The 20935-nt window shown below is 42.4% G+C and overlaps 1 protein-coding gene across 4 annotated transcripts in view; it reads left to right on the forward strand.

The window, feature by feature from the left end:
• The first annotated feature begins 11036 nt into the window (after positions 1–11036).
• Positions 11037–20935, forward strand: part of LOC143147569 (uncharacterized) — a 274942-nt gene continuing 265043 nt past the window's right edge. Inside the window, exon 1 of one of the 4 annotated variants that reach the window (XM_076312922.1) lies at positions 11037–11360. The gene's annotated coding sequence lies outside the window, so the exon portion shown is untranslated. Of the gene's footprint in view, positions 11361–17358; positions 17537–20935 lie in introns of those variants that run through there. The other 3 variants (XM_076312923.1, XM_076312919.1, XM_076312920.1) reach the window with 3 other exon arrangements.

Here is a 20935-nt window from a genome sequence, read left to right on the forward strand (position 1 = left end):
CGTTCGTTCGGCTCGTTTGTTTCTGCCATCTGTTTGTCGCTCGAGTTACTTCGAAGCCGCGACTATCGATTTTTATGGATGTACCAAAGTTAAGGGAAATTTTAATTACGAGCAATTAAGCTTCAATTACGTAAAGAGTTATTGCGTTTTCGCGACGCCGAATGATTATTATTGTCACCGGCGGTAATTTGTTGCGCCAGGTGGTAATTAAGGGATGACGATGTAGACCCGACTCTCGGTGACAAGATAAACGAGACGTAAATCATTCTTAACGATTTCTTATTGAACGAAACGTTCAAATCTCGACGATTAAGGGCGAGCGAGTCTTAATTACGGAGAAACGGCTCTTCGAATACTTCAAAATGGGTGATCGAGAGCGTTTTTTCTTGAAAGGTGCGGTGGCGACAAATTGTCTCTTGAATCAATAACGATTTAACAATTGCTACGTAATTGATCGATCGCATCTCGGTTCGCGTTCCTTGCGACACGATGCTGTACACGATGAAAAATAAAGGAAACGAAAGTGCAACGGGACGAGGTGGGGCTGAAACGGTTTTGTAAAACCTAGCCTCGAAAAATTAGTCGACGTTAAATCTAGGAACCGAAAGACGATAAAGAATGTGTCATCTCGGTCGACTGTAAAACGTACACGATAATAAGGAATAAAAATAAAATTGGGAAAATAATAAAGCAAACGAAACAAGAGTGCAACGAGGTGCAGCTAAAGAGACACTGTAAACACTCGCCTTGAAAAACGACTCGAAACTAAATCCAAGAATTGAATCGTGCTTTAATATTGTGTCGTTAAATGTAAAATATACACGATCGAGAGAAATAAGAATAAAATTAAGAAAATAATAGAATAAACGAAACAAGGTGCAACGAGGCAAGGTGCAGGTAAACCGCCGCTGTAGAACGTAACCACGAAAAACGACTCAAAATGTGCAATCTCTGTAAAATATATGCGATCAAAGGGAGTAAGAACGAAATTAAGAAAATAACAAAACAAACGAAACAGAAGTGCAACGAGGTGCAGCTAAAGAGACACTGTAAACCCTCGCCTTGAAAAACAATTCGAAACTAAATCCAAGAATTGAATCGTGCTTCAAAGTGTGTCATCTCTGTAAAATACATACGATCGAAGGGAATAAGAACGAAATTAAGAAAATAATAAAAGAAACGAAACAAGAGTGCAACGAGGTGCAGGTAAAGAGACACTGTAAACCCTCGCCTTGGAAAACAACTCGAAACTAAATCCAAGAATTGAATCGTGCTTCAAAGTGTGTCATCTCTGTAAAATGTTGTTCGGAAAGTCATTTCGTTTTTTTTGATGAAAATGAAACACGATTTTTTTACAATGTATAAACATTTTATTAAATTACATATTCTCCATTATTGGAAACGAAATGACTTTCCGAACAATCCAATATACACGATCGAAAGGAATAAGAACAAAATTGAGAAAATAATAAAGCAAACGAAACAAGAGTGCAACGAGATGCAGGTAAAGGAAACTGTAAACCCTCGCCTTGAAAAACAACTCGAAACTAAATCCAAGAATGAAATTTTGCTTTAAAATGTGCCATATCTGTAAAATGTTGTTCGGAAAGTCATTTCGTTTATTTTTGGTGAAAATGAAACACGATTAAAAACTCCATTATTGGAAACGAAATGACTTTCCGGACAATCCAATATACACGATCGAAAGGAATAAGAACAAAATTGAGAAAATAATAAAGCAAACGAAACAAGAGTGCAACGCGCCGTTGTAAAACTTAACTTGGAAAAACGTCTCGACGCTAAAATCCGTGAACGCCGATCGGCGCGTAAAAATACGTAAGCCTCGTTCGCGAAAAGTGGTTACCCCGGGCGCGTGTACTCGAATCGAAAGAAATCGTCCGGTTTATCGGGTCCCCGCGATCGCGGCCGTGGCGACGGATTAAAAGCGGTGGCCCGTAATTAACGAGGGGCCGGACGGAAGTCGATTTGAGAAATTCCGGTGGCCAGGGTAGAAGCGAGGCCCAGGCCATGGTGTTTGAAATCGATCGGCGGCGGCGGTGGCGGTGGCGGCGGCGGCGGCGGTGCGCGCACAGATACGGTAGCACGAAAACATTTATCGGGCGACACTGTGGCCCCGCGGGCCTCCCGTCTCTTTTATTGATCGTCGCAATTAAAAGAGCGCGTCTCATTAATTGCGCCGCTGGCCCTTAATTAGGAACCATCAATTCGTAGAGCCGGCGCGGTTACGTGCTAGGCCCGCGCGTATGATTAACGAGAAACGGCGGCCCTTGGCGCGTACACGGGACCGGGGACCGCGATAAATATCGACGTCGTACCCGTTTATCGAAATCCTTCCTTCGCGGTTCGCGTTCGATTTCTTCTACCCCTGTCCTCGTCCTCGTCGTTTCGTCTCGCTCGTTTTTCGACGCGAGCGCGCCGCTGCCCGTTTCACGCGCGTTGAAATCAACGCGAACTGCGCGCACGAACGTCAACTCTGCGTGAGCTCCGTGCGTGTTAAGAGGAAAGTTACCCACGGGCCTCCTCGTTTCTTTGGAATCGTCGCGATCCGATATTTATGGGGACGCGCCGGGTGAACCCATTTATTTTCACCGGTTTGCGCGTAGCTCCGAAACTTCCCTGCCTAACCATGAAAGGATTGCGCGCGCGTGCAATCTCGTCGAATCGTGACCATTACTTCCACGGATTCACCGACTTTGGTTTCTCTCGGAGGTGACCGGATGGCTCGACGTCGTTACATAGACTCTCGCGGTTCTGAAAGTGAATCTAAATCGCGGAGAGGGAAGAAACCGGCGTGGACTGCTCGACGCTCGCGATCGAAGAAAAAATTTCACTTCGCCGGCTTTCGCGGAGCTTTGTCAATCCCTACGCGTTTATTTATCTGGAGAAAAAATTCACGATGCGACCACTTGGAGCGCGAGTACGAGACCCGTCTCTCCTCTAACTGGAGAAAGGGAGAACGATTGAAAAATTGAATAGCGCGAAAGAATCGGGGACAAGGAAACAGATACGGATTCTCCTAAATGAAAGAATGCGAACAATTCTTTCGAACGTTTAATTTCTTTTTTATTTCCACGTTCGCGAAGTTCCGAACGTATCGATTAAGAGGGAAAGAAAATTGGATTCGACGTTACCGTTTTCTTTAAGCTACGAATACGGATCTAGTTAAATTTTTCCCCCTTTGTTTGAAATTTCTGATTGAAAAACTAGAAAATGGAACGCAATGTCGGTGACACTTGCGTGTACTCTGAACACGGATGTAATACAAATTTTCCCCCTTTATTTGAAATTTCTGATCGAGAAACTAGAGAAAAGAAGACAACATTGGTGATACTTGCGTATATTCTGAATACGGATCTAATCAAAATTTTCCCCCTTTATTTGAAATTTCTGATCGAGGAACTGGAGAAAAGAAGGCAATATTGGTGATACTTGTGTATACTCTGAATACGGATGTAATGCAAATTTTCCCCCTTTATTTGAAATTTCTGATGGAGAAACTAGAGAAAAGAAGGCAATATTGGTGATACTTGCGTATACTCTGAATACGGATGTAATGCAAATTTTCCCCCTTTATTTGAAATTTCTGATCGAGGAACCAGATAAAAGAAGGCAATATTGGTGATACTTGCGTATTTATAATCTACGCCAGATCGAGCGCTTTTGAACGTTATGACGCATATAGTCGTCCGAACGGTCAGAAGGAGAGTTTTACTTTTCTTTTGCGGATCGGTTCGATGGGGTTGTTCCGTTGCATGCCGCGGGAAAGTGTATCGTATGGTATCGTTTTAATTATCGGGACACGGGAATTAATTAACCGCGAACCGCGCGGGGATGCAAATCCGCGCTGCGTTCGTCCCCTTGTCGCGTGTAATTAATAATGGTACTCGTAGGTGGTCGTTAAGTGGACTTTTTTCGGGACGGCGGTTTACACGACCTGCCGATTGCAGGGGGTTTATTGAGAAGTGGTCTCCTTGAAAATTTTGACGTATACGCACTATAAATAAATTTTCACGAGAAATATTTATTCGTCGTAACGATATTTGTTCTCGATCGTATATCAGTTATCGTTGTACAGTTATCTTGTTAAGCTGCATTCCTTAAGTTGGGAAAAAGAATTTTTCAAAGAATTTCAATTTTATCAAAGAAATTTCCCGACGAAGCACCAAGTTCGAAGTACGTTTCGTAATTAATCATAGAAGCACACTATTTGCTACGCGTGTACGAATATATTTCACAATTTCACAATTTATTTCACAATTTATTTTACGATCTTGACAATGGATTTAGCGCAGTGAAAGTAGTATTATTCACATCGTCTCCTTTTTAAACGATAAACAAATATGCAACAGCTTTCTCATTGAATTCAGTTACGCGAAAATTCGCGAGAGATGAAAGAGCGGGAATCTTTGCGAGAAAAAGAAAAATAAATTGCACGTTTCGGCATTGTACGGCTGACCACGAAGCGACTCGGACTACTTCTCTACCCCTTCTGCATACTGCGAGACTTTTTAATTCATTTTTTATTAAATTTCTTCGAATGTAAGTACGTAAATTTACCGTATGTATTTTTTAAACAGCAATGATATTCAAGACGGATTAAATGTTTGGTTAAATATTTCCGCAATTAAGTGGGATGTCTCTGAATCGATCTCTCTCGTTCTTTTTCGTTTCTAACGTTATAAAATTCTGTTTCCATTTTCTTTTTTCATTCTGTGAGAAAAATATTAAATTTCCGAGTATAATCTTGAACATAGATTTGTACAATAGGCTTGTTCCCGATGTTTTTGTTGTTTGAAATTTATTTGCAGCTCGATCAGGTTGAAAATCTTGAACGGAGTAGTTTCATCCCTGCGTGTTCAATTTTCTTTTGGAAAAAATTAAAAGTTCTTTCTTCGAATGACTCTTTGCCATTATTTGTCTTATATCCTTCAAAGTTTATTTACAAATCTACCTTGACTGTCTATTTATGCACTTACACCTACATACCGACAGAAAAACACTATGTACTATACATGTTGTGTACACCTATGTGTAGATAAAGTTCGATGTATAAACTAAGTAGGACAAGACATTAACGAGAATAACTTCTACAAAAAAACATTCGAAGAATCATCGGTTTCGGGTAATCCTGGTCCATCGATCGATGACGATGTCGACGAATCCCCGGTCGAAGTTTCTTCACCATAATCTTTCGAAAAAGATTTCAAAGTTTCTTTATAATCCACCCAAACATTGAATGTTTAAATTTCCTCCTCAATTCTTCCGTCAGCGACTACAGAATATTTACTCCACTGTAATAATTCTAGTCACATTCGTTAAAAAAAAAAAAAAATAAACGTTGAACACGGTAGTGTTTACCACGTATTCATCGAAACTCGGTTCTCGAATATTCAAGTTACGTTTACTTAAAAAACGAAGGAACAAACGAAAGAAACTCGCCTTCAAAGGAACTGAAACGATTAAGTCGTTCAACCCTGTCGATTTCTCGATGAAAGACGGCAGTCGCCTAGCGGGTAGCTCGGTCCGATTAAGGTTCATTCAGAATTTAATCTGCGTCGGGAATCTGCATTTCTCTGTCCAGAGAGTCGCGAGTGACTCGGCCAGGGCCGTGCAAACGATGGGGACAATCGCGTCGCGGGTTCTCGACACGTGAGCCCCGTGATGATCTTTGTTCAAAAATTTTACCAAAAGGCTTTCGCGTCGTGCACGTGTTTTCGTGTTCTCGCGAAACGCACATGCGCGTACGATTTATACGCATGCGTACTGTTTACGACGTTCGACGTTACACGGTCCCCTCACGTGTGTTCAAACCTTCCTAAACTGTGAGCCGGGCATTGCTGGCCTCGTTACGTAAAGACACCTCGAAAGTGGCGTGGCCTTTGCCACGACACGTGCAACGAAAACACTCAGTTTCGATCCACAAGCTCCCCGATAAGAATGGAGCGCTCGCGAACCGATTTCCAACGCGATCCTCGGATCTCCGGAACCAATTTCGCCATCGCGATTCCGTTCGAGGTGACGATTCACACGTCCGATTACAGGAATCGAAAAGTCGATTTTTCTTTTTTCAATCTCTCTCCTCGAACTTGTACTTTTTTTTTACATCATTGTACTCGAAAATAATGTCTGTTTTCGCCATAGGTAATTTTGTGGGAAGAGATTTTCGGAACGGATATTTCAGAATTCTACCAACAGAAGTGAATCGTGTAGAGCATAGAATATACTTTGTATAATTTGGATACGTAAAAAATATAATTCTACAGTTCTTGATTCGCACGGTTAATTCCAGAATTTTATAAATATTAGGTATCGTACATTTTGTACACAAATCTTAATTTCACAAAGAGATTTACTCTTGAATCTTTGCACAGATTAAGCGTTTTTATGCGTATCTGCTACTTCCGTTGGAAACATTGGTGCTTCGTATTAAAAAGATATCGGTTAGATACGATGCAAGATAAAAATTGCATAAGCATTCTTCGCAAAAATGTCTAAATTCAAATACAATTAAGTCTTGAAAAGTATACACAATCGAAGCTCGATCGATACGTTACGGTAATATTTTCAATAAAACATTCGAGTATGTACAGAAAATACATACACGAAACAGTTGGTCTGTTTCGAAGATCGAAAGGTGCGCTAAACTTTTGAGCGAGAGTGTACACGCGTACGTACACACAGCGATGAACTATACGCTTGTTGCAAACGAGTATTTAATTTCCAACGAAAGGAGAAAACGAATCGATCGTTAATTTTTTAGCAAGGATGGTTCGCAATTGTTACTCGACACGTCAGGCGCAAGTACTCCACCGTATCGAAGCAATCGATATACAAACTCGGACGATTAATTTCCCCGTCGACACGGAGTATCGATCCCTGAAACTCTCGAAACCTTTGAAACTTTCGCGGTAACTGTAAAGAAAACTGAAAATAAATTTAGCGAATGGAAACACGGAGCTTGCGAGTTTAACGCTAGACTTACCAACCGTTCGAAAAAACTGGTTTTGACAAATTTACTTCAAGTTCCATGGCTTATTTTCAAACGAGATTGTGACTTTTTCTATTCTATAGACATAATCCATTTCAAAAGTCTCTCTTTTTCCTCGATCGTCGAGTTTTGTGACTTTTTCTATTCTATAGACATAATCAATTTCAAAAGTCTCTCTTTTTCCTCGATCGTCGAGTTTCTTGAAACACGTTGTTCGATAAGTTTTGTCGAACGGTAAAACTACACAAGAAAAAAACCACGTCGAACGATGGTACAACATCGAACATACATTGAACAGTACTGTTCGATAAGTTTTACCGAACGATAAAATTGATCGAAGAACCTAGTACGAGGAACACCTCGATACATCGAAATCAAGCGATAGATCTACTGTTAAAAAGGCTCTGGAGCGCGTCGCGCGAGGAATGGCCACTCTCGACCCCCCAGGCGCGATCACCGACAACGTCGATCGCAACCGAGCGAACGAGATCGCGGCGGAAGATGACGGATCGTTTCTGTTAACGATCGCGGCGGAGATAAGACGCGTTCGATTGACTCGTCCGAGCGTAATTCCGTGGGGTCGAGGAGGGGGTACGGGACAGTCTTGGAGCGAAGATAACGCAGCGCGTGCGTGGACGATAATTGGCCACGTTCGGTCGCGTAACGTGAAATTTTTCAAGCGTTCAGAGCCAGCCGGTCGGTCGGTCGGCCCGCCGCTGATGGTCCCGATGCGAGGGTCATGGTTCAGAGGTCCGATGCGGGTCTTCCGCACACATCCATATTAAGTGGCTCACTTTCACGCACACGGCCGGACTCTGAAACTCTCTTAAACGAACGGACACAGAACCGTTTCCCACCGTCGCTGCGCGACACGGCCCTGATCCCGCTCTGATCGTTGCAAAAATAACGCGTTTCTATAACCGCGAGCTGCGCACAACACAAGCCCGGAACTTTTCTTCGTTTCTCTTAATTTCTTCCTCGACGTGACTCAACGGTACGTATCTCGACATTTCGAACGCGAGTCGAAATGTCTCGGTGGAGGTTCCGAATCGATCTGTGGACACGGTGTCTCGTGGGTATCGATTCGTATAGGTTTCTGTGAGGTCGATCGACGCGAGGAACGGGGATGGTTTCAAAGGAAGAAAAATTTGATCTCGATACGGTGACATTTTTCACCGAGTATCGAAAATATTTTCTTGGAATGATTGTTCGGTAGATCACGTTCGTGAGAATATATTTTTGATACCATAGATTGCTCGAGAGTTGTTTCATCGTGTCATGAAACTTTACATTTACGTTTCATATTCTCGCCTTAAAATTCGATTAGATTTCGAACAAAGCGGGCCACGAATAATACCTCTTGTAATTTTTCGTTCGTTGTTCGTCGAAGCGACGAGAAGCGTTTTATGGAGGTTTTAAGAAAATTAAATTTTACACGAGGAAGTCGAACGAACGTTTTCTCTATTTTCTTTGGCGAAGGAAAAATTAAACGACACAACGACAGTAGTTAACGATGATACTTAATTCGTTACGATGTAGCGTGCCATAAGTGGCACGTAATCAACGTATCGTGTAGACTTCGTCGAATATATATCCTTCGTAATGTATTGCAACAAATCACGACTCACCGTCGTTAAAAGTATATAAAAATAATAGTAACCGGAGACATTTCCTACGTAGTAAACTTCGAGTTAAGTAAGTAAAAAATGGCAAATGTATATTTAGACGTTTAGCGAAGGTATTCAATGAAAATGAATTCTCGAAGGTGCTTCTTATGCGAGAATTGAAATATATTCCCACGAAATTGTTATACACTTCGTGCACACGGAATAATTCGGAACGTATTTTGTCCGTTATATATCCGTTCCTGTTACCTGTTGACATTATCGATATTAATTTTTGAGAACGAATTCCGAGCGATTTGGTCAAGGTCCGTATCAATTTTACATTTCGATCAAAATATAAATTATCGGTTCTTAAAAATAGGTTTCTGTGTACATCGTCGAAATCGGAATCGCCGCCAAGAAATATAAACGTTTGAAAATATTTTTGTTCGTGCAATTCTTTGCGACTAATAAGTCGTTGGATCTATCGCTGTACCAATAGGTTCGGTAACTGTAGTAAATCGTAATTTGATAAATAATTATCGTTTGTTGTTCGACTTGGCGAGATACGCCAGCGTAGATTATTCCTCTAAATATGATATATTGGTTCTCGTTCTATTATACTCACCGAAACGAGTATTTCATTCGCGTTTATTACACTAAGTTTCGAACTTTTATCGAATCTATTGACAAACAGTTGATTTATTGCAGCGGATTTCGCGAACTCGAGGTCATTGGTACTTTGATTCGATGAAAAACTATTTTAAGAATTAAAATAGTTTTCAGCGGAAGAATTAACGATAAAATAATAATAGAAAAGGAACGTTTTGCAAATAGTTTTAAATTGCACAGAGTTAAACTAACTTGCTTACCGTAAACTTGAAATAATAATATAACGCTGCACGCGTTGTGGAAGTCTTCTCTGAAATTTGAAATTTGTAATCTAGTGAATTAATTGCGAGAAGATATTTCTGAACGATATTTTTTAAAACAATTTCGTGAAATTGTTGGGACAATGGATAGTAGTTTGGAAGTATTTAGACGAAGACAAGGAATTTTAAAGAGTGGAAACTTTCGATTCAATAATTATGTACGTATATACGGATTATATTTACAAACGGCAGGAATAATGCATTATTTTTTTTCCGATTTCTCGTTCTCGAGAGATGTAACAAAGAATCGAGGAATCGTAACGTACTCGTAAAGAGGACAACGATCGCGTTTCGCCGTTTCTTTTCGAAGTTGAGAAGCATTTGAGCACGGTCACTTGGAAAAAAATGCAGTCACGAAGAGAACACGAAGAGGAAGAAAAAAGTCGATTATTTTTTCCCTAAACTTTTTCCCGTGACATTTGATACAGCTGTCCAAAGTCTACGAACGAATCAAGATGTATACAAAAACGAAAGTGTTACCGTATATTGATGTAACGTAACAGAAAGAAATATTGCTGCGAAAAAAGGTAAAGATTCTTCTTTACTTTTAAAGAAGAAAATTAAATTTTCTTAAAACGTCTATAAAAACTTCTTTACCTAAAAGAAATAGTCTTCTTCACTTTACACTATTTAAAATATTGTACTTCACCTTCGTATCTTGTAAATTATTACTGGTGTATCGTTTGTACCGATAAAAATAAATACTTGTATAAAAGTTGGAGAAATATTCCGTCGACACGAATAATAAGAACAATGCCAACCATTGTAGCAACAAGAAACTAAAACTTTGTAACGATAACATAAAATTCAAGTGACAGAGTTTCGTACAACGAAGATACTACCTTGTTGTAACGTTCGAGAAGCAATTTAGACGGTGACGTAAATAAAAATAACATGCGTCTACAGATTCGTAAGAATACCACGCTCGTTGTTATTAATATCGAGAACAACAAGAGCAACGACTGTCCCGATAATGAAAATTCCAACAACCGCGGTTCTGGTAACGGTTGAACGTTTAAAATCCCTGGTTTGGCGCCGCAACGTCGCCGATTTCGTTCCCCGGGTGGGGGTTCACGGAACGACGCGACATCGCGAACGTTCTAACCGGAAAATCGTGAAAATAGACTCGGAGGAAAAGGCTAGAACGAGGCAACGACGCCGTATTGGCGGCGTTCGAAGAGAAGACGGTCGGGGCGGGAGAGATGTGAACGCAGAAGAAGAAAGAGCAGACAGAAGGAAGGGAGCGGAGGGTCGGCCGGGTCGGAGGGATCGAGAGGGTCAGGGGTCACGGGTCGTACGGCATAGCCCTGACCTTCGACCTTATCCCCTTCCAGCTCTTCTCCGAGACCCCGTACAGACCCCTACCAGTCGTACCTAGAACTCGGCTCCGGTTCGCGTTCGACTCCGCTTCCGAGGCTCGGCGTCAACTCGCGTTTCGTCGTCACCGTGGTCGTTCCAGCCGGGGAAAAATCGTTTCACGATTATCGCGCAACGGTGTTCTCCGTTTCGGGGTTAGGTCTGGGTTAGGGGGTGGTGAAAAGGTGTCACCCGCGGTTACGCGAAGCCTTGACACAGTTCGGAGATCACGGCGGTCGGCGAACGCCACGGCGGGCGCACACGCGTGGTGCCTCTCTCTGTGCAAGTGCAGTGTGCAGTGCATCTGGTGCAGACGCATGCACGAGCGTGCAGTGCAGGCCTCGTGACACGGTGTAACGACGCATCGATTTGATCTTTACAACGGCCGCGCTCCGGTGCCGGGCGTACCGATGGAGCCTGTTGTTCGTGGCGTGCGATCGCGTTCGGTGCGCTTCGTACGTATGTACGCTTTCTTGCCGCGTTCCCTCCGCCACGATACACTCCTACCTAACGAGATCGCTCTTTTCCGTTTCTCTACGTTTCTCGAGAATTCGGTTATTGAATCTCGCCAGACCTCCAGAGACGTTTCAACTTTCAATTGGTGTCGCGCGTCGCGAGTAACACGCCAAAAATTCCGAGAGAATCGTGCTTCTCGAGATTTACAGAACTTACAGAAACTTGGAGAAACGTAAAATTGTACTTCTCGATACAGTCGAAGGAAATTTGGAGAAATTATCGTAACGTTGAGGAATATTTTAAACGCTCTTGTAGAAACTTTCCATCGTCACGTTTCGATCCTTTCGTTTCGTCAAATGTCCAATTGCCCTTCGCGATTAACTGCACATTTTTCTGTTTTCACTTTGGACTTTTAAAGTTACAATTTGCCGAAGACGACTCGAAATTTAAGAGTCGAAACGTTACGGTAAAAAGCTTTTAAAGTATTGCTCACATTTAGGACAGTGAAAGCTTTGTTTCGTGTTTCTCAGGGGAGTTTCAAACGTGTAATTGGTTCGTGCTTCACGGACTGCTTTTTATTCGCGAGATACTCGAGGGAAAACTTTCTTCGAAATATTTCTATTCGCTACCCGGAGGAAGATAACACGAATTTCGGTTTCTCCGGTTCCTTTTAATCATCGGACAAAATATTTCAAAGACGGCCGTAGAACCGATCAATTATTTGTCATCGTCGGACACTGTTTCCAGACATTCGTACGTCACTTTCTTCGAACAAACGAATCATTCTTCTCCGAATGATTTCCCCGCTGGATACCTAACAGACAGCTTCCGATACTTTCGTATTTAAAAGCATCTCCTATCGTTTCGTTCAAAATGATTAATTGGAATATTATTTTAGAATAATTTACTTCATCGTGATACAAAATTAATTCCCTCTCGCATTACCTGTACAGCGAAAGTTGTAACGAAACGACAAAGGTGGTTCAAAGTATTGCCCTTGATTTTGCGATAGAAAATTGCCCTTGATTTCTAAGGAAAATAAAAAAAAAATAGCAAATTCAAAATTCCTCCAGCTTCGAAATCCGGAAAACACTTTCCAAATATCCGTTACGGGTTTACCACGGATTTTGGTTCACTCTTCGCAACGAGTATTGCAAAATCGTGTTCGAGCTTCGGTATTTTTATTTCACTTCGTACTCGCTTTCTCGCAAAAAGTCTCCACGTGTTCACGCGGAGCTTCGCGACGTCGAGTGAAGCAAATTCCTACGAATCGACGCGAGAAAAGTCGCAAGAACGACGAAGCGTTTCGAGCGGGTACAGCGAAAAGAATCCCAAGACGTACGAGCAATTTGTCCGAATAAAAGCTTCCAGCGGAACGATATTCCGCCCCGACGAAACCGATTTCTTTCTTAATGGAAGCCACGGTTACGTACGGTCGCGCGATAAAGCGGCTTTACTGCCGATATCCGGAATAATTTATTGTCATTACATTCATCATGCTGACTGTAATGCGCGACACTCGCGTTCGGAGAGAAAGCACAGGCATCTGGAGTAATGTTACTAGGTACTAACGCCGATTTACGAGCGACGTTCGTCCATGCGTTTAACGGACGCCGCTCGACGAGCGATAATTTCGCCGATAATAGAATATCTTTCGCATCGAAAGCCACGCGAGCGAACGTTTCCCTCAGGTCTCAATCCCGAGTTCGCGAAGCTCCGTGCTACCATTTCGGTTGAAATTCCCTTCGATAAGAAACACAGTTCACTGCAAAAGTCCGTAGAAAGTACTCCGTGAGTACTTGTATCCGGGCGACTCGTACAATTCCACGAGAATGTGGTCAGATACGATTATTCGACGGTTTTACTTCCTCGTATTTAAATTTCGAAACAAAAAGGAAGAAACGCCTTTACTTATCGTAGGTTTCGTAACTACAGTTTCACCGTTATCGTTCTGAGTACGAAGCACGGTGAAAAGATCTCTCGATGGATTTTTGAGGAATAAATACGATCGAATTTGTTTAAAAAGTACAAAACGGTGTACGATTTTACGCCGAGGCGAATGAATCATCGTCCCTGAATTCATCGAGTCCTTCGAGGGTCTCTTTGTATCGTTTTCGAGGAGATCGACTCGTAGGAATGAGTGTTCTTTTGAGTCGAATTTTTGTAAATTTCGGGTCGCCGGTACGTTGTCGAAAATCTCGAGAAAAATATAGCTCGATTCTTCGGAGCTTTCTCTGTAAAATGTGTCATTCCTAGCACAGTTATTTCGCAATTAACATCTCGGCGAGTAGTTAAAGGTCGCGGTGCTTCCCGTTTCGGGTAACTGACCCATGCGTTCAGCGGGCTGTGTCGCTCTCGCGTTTTATTGTTTCGACGAGGTCTACGATCGAAATCGACGAGTCTTTACGTTATTTCGATGCTTCACTTTTGTACCTCTTTTAGAATTTTACAGACTCTCCGTATCGATCGAAGGAAAAACGATGTACCTGAAATTACCGATTCCGTGTAATAAAACTCCGCGACGCGAATACATTCTGCTTTCTTTCATTCGCCTAGAATCTTGAACGTAGAAGTTATAAATCAAACGGTCCTCGGTGTTTTATCCTACCGAAACTTTTGCCCAAAATGTAAATAAGTGAGTCGTGCCCTCTACATTACCGAGCATCGCATTCGAAAGTCACCTCAGTCTTCGGGAAACTTTCCTGTGACGCGGTAGTGCTTCGCGTAGGTCCGTGAACGCATTTTCCGAAATAGCGTGTTGGCAATATAACAATCCTTGTAACCGGAAAGATCGTTGTCGGTGTATCGAAGAACTTCGGGAAGTGTAATTGGAAATCAGCAGACCACTTCCTATTCTTGCGGGAAGAATACACTTGAAGAGAAGAAAGAGTACATTTACGATGGTTGTCGCGTGATATTACTCCGTGAGAGAATTACGCAGCGGATCGAAACTGCATTATCCGAACCAGAGTTATCTCGAGAGAGTCACGTGTCGAGAATATTAGCTCGAGCTCGACAGAAACCAATCCTACGCCAGTGTCACCAATCCTACGTCGATCGATCGAATAGAGGTGGTGAGTTGTACATTATTGTCCGTAACAAGCTGCGACCTTCAGCTTCGACGAGGCTCGTCAAAGCGTTATTAACGAAATAACCGTGCTAGAAATTGGATGTTTCACAAACGAAGCTTCGAAGAGTATTTCGATTTTTAATGCGAGATCTTCGAACCGAAATTTACTAAATAAGAATTTCTTCGTTATTTTCACGTCGCGACGTGAACGATTTACACGAAAAATGAATCCGAAAGGTCGATTTTTCGCGATAGAAATAAAACAAGAGGAACTCGATACGGTTGATATTTTCAATGTCCTGTATCTTTTCTTAATACTCGAAACCATCGAAACGATGACTTAAACCCTGTCTAATTTTCCACGGACTACAATGTGTACGAATTTCATCGAAATCCCTGACTCCGTGTACAGGAAACGATCGATTTGGCGCGAAACAACACCTTCCACGTTGAATACGCGACCATTATATTTTAAATTTAACAGGTTGTAAGACAAGGCAACTGACATCTGCTTTATTTTATGTTTACAACGATCCAGTATCTCTGGTTTCTTGTGGTTATCGTATCGTATATCAGAGTACACTGCAGTGTACTCGATGAAACGACAAACTTGTAGGTGTGTTATTACTTCTGCGACACCAAAAACATCAGTGTAGAAACACTGTCAACATTGTCGTTCGCCAATAGCGACATTGCAAACGCGTAATGCGTTTTACAGCTACTTTCATCTTTCTATGAAACAAATAACGAATTTATCGTACCGAGTATCGTATGCCTTGTTTCCACGAAGAACAACCGAGTGAAAAATTATTCAAACGAAGCAGTTTTCACATCGTCTTTTGTAAAATTTATCGAAAATATTTCTCTCCGTAAAGACTATCGCAATACCAATCGTGACGCTGCGTTTCTCCAATTTCCATTGTTTTCGTCCTACTTGCGCTTAATTATGTCGTCGATCAACTTCATCGTGCGTAAAGAAAACAAGGATCGTAATTTCTGTGAATGGAAGCGAATTCTTCTGGTTGGGAGGGGCATAAAATGGATTACCGAGCACGATGCAATAATGAAGCTCCTCCGGTTCGCAAGTAGCGTTAATCTAAGATCAGCTTGTAAAGCGTCAAACGGTCATTCGCTACTCAAGGGATAACAATATTAATCATATACCTGAATGGTTCTCTTGATTATCCAACAGTTTCGTTTTATTTCTAATTACGCGATAGCGTCGTTTACTCCCGGCAATTAAAGCAGTAATCCACGATTCAGCTACTAAAATTCGATTATTTACAAACCGCGATATCATTTCGTTTTTCTTTTTTTTGTGTGAAACTGAAACACATTTTATTAAATTATATATTCTCCATTTTGGAAAACGAAATGACTTTCCGAACAACCCAATAGTACGGACGACGAGCAGGTTATTTATAAGCAGTCGAATTTAAAAACTATCATTTTTCAAGTTTTCGAGATATTTGTTTCGAGAAGTGTCTTTAAAGTTTCGAGTAAAAATATTTCATCGGTCTGTCTATGTTACACGTGCTTCAATGTTTTATTATATTCTGCTAACCTTTCGCTAGGTGTGCTGCGAAGATGATCAGCTGTTAGTTGTCGACAATTACTCCCAAGACCTCAAAGAGTTACGTTGTTGTATTCCTCGATTAATAATTTATATCCCGATAATGTCGCACCGAGGTCGAAGTAACCGGCGTCGGTTGGTTACAACCAAAACGTTGTTGCAACGGATTACGAATATTTTGTAAAATATTCCAGTATTGCGATTACCTGGCGATGAAAATTTTCATCGACCAACGTGTCGTCGATAATCGGACAGATAGAAAAGATTTGGAATAACGACATTTATCGAAAGTGAGTCTAATAGTGTTACAAATTTGTAAAAAACTCGAAGGAATATTCCCCGTTTAACATTTTTACGTGATAAAGAAACTATCCAATTATTGCGATAAGAAAAAGGATCGAGATTCTTTTCATACGCGATAATGTGTCTCTAACCGAACGTGTAGCGTTGTTGTAAAAAAATCTCGAAAATACTCGCTACGTTGTCCCCTAAAATGAACACTAACTGGAAAGTTAGTTTTCGTTCCTCGTTACATTTTCTCCTCGTTCGGGTGTCTCTTTCGAAAGCTTTTTCCAAAGATGTAACAGAAAAAAAATTCCGTTTCTTCGACTCGACGAACGTGACGTTTTCGAAGCGAGCTCTTCGATTGAAAATCCAATTGGTCGCGGCGACGATAACATCGCGAATTTGTCCGCGGCGCAGGAAATCAGCGTCACCGAGCAACCGGACGAGAAACATTGCCCGCATTGATCGCGGAGTGAATCGTCACGTTGATTACCCGCAAGAGGAGGATCGCACACGTCGTTCGCGCGTGTGGGTGCGTAGGTGCGTAGGTATCACGGGCTACATACGCGTGTCTCGTGAACGACCTTAGACTACGGTTCGTTAGCAAGGATCGTCCTCCTCGTCTACCTCGACGAGGTTGACCCGACGTGGGCGCGGGCCACGCGTCGCTAATTACGAGCAATCAGCCGTGGCTCTATGCAGATCCGGTCTCCAAAGGGCAGCCGGAGAAAGTGATTAGAGGATGGGTCTGTTACGTTGTCTCGTCGAAGAGGTGCTCTTTCGAAAAAGGTACAGAAAAAGAAAAGAAAAAGCGAAAATTACCGAGCCAATCGTACGGAGAGATCGAACCGATGACGAGACTGTCGCTGAGGGCGATAATTAAACGAGAATATTCCCCGTGTGATTTCTCCGCGTTGGAAAAATGCTCGATTTTTCGAGACAATGAACCAACCTCTGGCATCGATCGATACACGATACGAGTCCACGTTTCCATGCGATGGAAACACGGAAGAATACGAAGAGTGATTTCCGCTCGGATATCGAAGCTTTTTCCGATCGTTCTCTTCGAATCGTCGGACTGGATTCGTGTAAGCTGCTTTCTCGGTTAGCGACGCTCGAGAGAGGAGAATTTCGAGCAAGGACAAATAGCTCCGCGAGGTTTATCGCGGTTACCTAATTAATTTGTCGCGTTGGCTCGCTACTCGCCGCGACGAAGAAACTGGGTCGATTGCTGGAAAATCGGATCCACCGGTAAGTTTTAGTATTCACAGAGGCGTAATTGTTCTTGCGAATAGTTGATTTCACACTCGGATGGATTCACTCTGGATGGTTAATACGCTCGGTCGATTTTAGCGAGATGTGCACAGTTCCTTTTTTAGGTAACGACGGGTTTGAAATTCGTTCAAAGAAGCGGGACCGTTATTCGTGGTACAATTGGAGAGTGTTGCAAGTTTCCGGTCGATAAAGTCCGGGAATACTACCGAGGAATATTAAATATCGATAACGTTACCATTGTTATCGCAAATATCTTTTCACGATAAATGTATAATACAATCTGACGATAATCGTTCGTGCTTGACACTACTGGACGCGTGTACCCCAAAATCGCAGTGTGTACACATCGCCTCTGAATATATTCTTGATACAATATACGCGAAACTACCGAAAGAAAATATTCCTATACACGTTTCAACGAAACGAGCTTAAATTTCACCGATTCGAGCTTAAATAATTTTACAACGAAGCGTGTTTACAATTGGTGACACGCGAGTGTCCAAATACAATCACGCAAGGTGTTACTACCATCGTGCCAAATGCACTCGAAGTTGAATGTACCTATTTATCGACGTCGCGTCAAGACATTGACTCGAGCTTCGGCAACTTTACAATGAAATCATCCGGCAAATCTATTTTCACGCGACCGAAGCTCCGACCGTGTTACAATGGAAGTCATTGTCGATTCTACTATCATGGAAATACCAAAAGCAAAGTCTGTTGACACCGAAGAGCTCCAAGGAGAATATGCAAGGTGCTCCTAGCATCGTGCCACTGTTCATGAATTGAATACTATACTTATCGGCATCGAAGATACCGAGCTAGATCGACTCGAGCTTCGATAACATTATCACGAAACCACCCAAGGAAGAATCCGTTCTCTCGAACTCTATCTTATTGCGATAGAAATCATCGTCGATTCACTTCTCACGTGAACAGCAAAAAAGCTGAATTTGTCAACGCCAAAGAGTTCGAAGTAAAACACGCTCAACGTGCTTCTAGCATACACTGTAACTTTCAATTCGAACGAATCTACACTCATTAGCATCGATTAGATCTTCGACACTTGGCATAAAAACTAAGGATTACTATTTCCCTGACTCCATCTTGCTACAATAGAAGAAATTCTCGATTCAATTCTCTTGTAAATAAAAAAAAGTTAAGTTCGTCCACGCCAAAAAGTTCCAAGTGAAACACCCTCAACGTGCTCGTAACATCGAGTCACTGAACACGAAATCGAATACTCATTGGCGTCGATCGGAGCTTCGATACTTTCCTACGAAACCATCCAAGGATCTATGCGTTCCAACCCGACCTTGTTACCGTACCAGGTAATTGTCGATTCCACTCTCACGTAAATACCAAAAAGTAATGTTAGTCGACGCGGAAGAATCGTCGGCGTTACCAAGTAGTTGGGTTTCAGCTATGCCCACCGTCGTCTCAGAAACGGCTGACTCTTCGAACGGGAGCCTCGAAGCCGAGTAGCTGTAATCGTGCGGTAATTTCGAGGTCGCGGTGCGGGTTAAAGGCTTACGAAATTTCGTTGGGTGTGCCAGTAGCAAAAGAGGAAAGTCCGCGTGCGCGGTTCGGGAGGAAGTTCGTATCGCCTTACCTTCGTAGTTCTGGTTTTATCGAGGTGGCCCCTACCAACGCCGCCTCCTGAACCTCCACCACCTCCTCGAGGTCCGCCCACAACGCGTGCTCCTTCGTTCCCTTCGCTCCATCCCCGCGTACTCCCACGCCACGTGCTCGTCCTTCTTGCCTCGCTGTTTCTTTTGGTCCACCGGGAGACCACGCATCCTCCATCCATCACGCGCATCTTCATTCACGACTTCTTCGTCCGGTTGCCTCTTTCGGAGCAATAGTTCGCCGTGGAAAGCTCGTCTCTCACCGACTCCGGAGGTTGTCTCTCGTTCGAAGGACGATCGCGGGATAGTTTGATAAATGAATCAAAAGTGGAACTCGTTCCGAACCGAGGTCAGCGTCGAACGATGAAGTCATTCCGCGGAGATAGTCGGAGGTAATCAAAGTTCGATAGAAACGTGCTGGAAAATGATTCGCACGGGTAAATAAACGCGATATTTATCGAGAGGAACATCTTCGAACTGTATGGGAAGTATGGCTCCCGACGTCGAAAGTTTTAATCGCGTTACGAGCGAAGGTATCGAGGACCACCGTTCCGTTGCAACATTTGTAACATTTACCAGTTTTTTCATTTCTTCCTGTTTCCTGCTCTCGAGTACACTCGTTCCAAGTACTCGAATGTTTCGACGATAAATACGAAGTTAGTCACTTGCAATTTTTGGTAAAACGAAACGATGGTTCGATTTCTACGTAGCATTATAGAATGAATAACGTATCATACTCGGGGTCTTTGAATCCAACCGAAACGTAAAAATCGTTATATTCGATGAGGTGCATCATCTTTCAGCGATTCGACCTTTGTATTTTCGAACCTAGTGTAGCAAATTGATGGAAACTTTTCTATTGAACTTCGATAAGTTGAAATAGAAACAACGAAAAAATGGAGAATCGTCGACAGTTGGGTTGAACGGAACCCATGGCGGTAAAGTGCGATGGAAATATCTTCGCGACGATGATAAAATTGATCCACCGTGGATGAAAATATAAACGCGATGCACGAACGGTAATAACACTGGAGGAGGAAAACCCGTTCGTTACCACAAAGTTGGAACGTAAATTTCTTTTCCACCGATTTCAATTACCGCAATTATACTATTCGAGTCACGCTTCGACAGACGCGAATTGATTTAACCTGGAATTCTACGATTCATTGTTGCCCGTTCCACCGAATACCCGAGTCCACATTTTTTACTCGCTTTCCGAAAGGTGTTGCCGCCTAGTTTGCATGACTTCTTTCGAAATTCCTCGGTTTTTCTCGTCCAGAACTGTTACGTTACGCCTCCGTAACTGTACACGCTTCTGAGTCATAGTTTAAAGGATAAAGAATGATCGGCGCAGCGATCGTGCGATTTATTTCTTCATGGTCAAGCGGTATAGAGAAATGTGAGAATCGTTTGTTACGCGCTTCGCGCAATTTATCCAGAGGAGTCAGCGTGGAATGTTACATCGACGTGACATTTTTTGCAAGCGACTGCGGTGCAGAAACGTTTCCCATTGTGTTCTCCGCTTTGCAAGGTTTCGTTGCATTCCAATTTGCGACGATTCGTTCCTAAATTTGACCATTTTCTTTCAAATCGACTCGTCAAAGTCCGGTGGAAAAGTTCAGTAGAAAACACGGAGAAGTTTCTCCGGAAAGAATCTAATCGAACGCACGATTGCGATTGTCGATACTGCGTTAATTTATTAAAAAAAAAAAAACTGTTACGAGAATAGTAATCCAATAGTTTTCTT

Source organism: Ptiloglossa arizonensis, chromosome 5, assembly GCF_051014685.1.
Source record: "Ptiloglossa arizonensis isolate GNS036 chromosome 5, iyPtiAriz1_principal, whole genome shotgun sequence".
NCBI classification, from domain to species: Eukaryota; Metazoa; Arthropoda; class Insecta; order Hymenoptera; family Colletidae; genus Ptiloglossa; species Ptiloglossa arizonensis.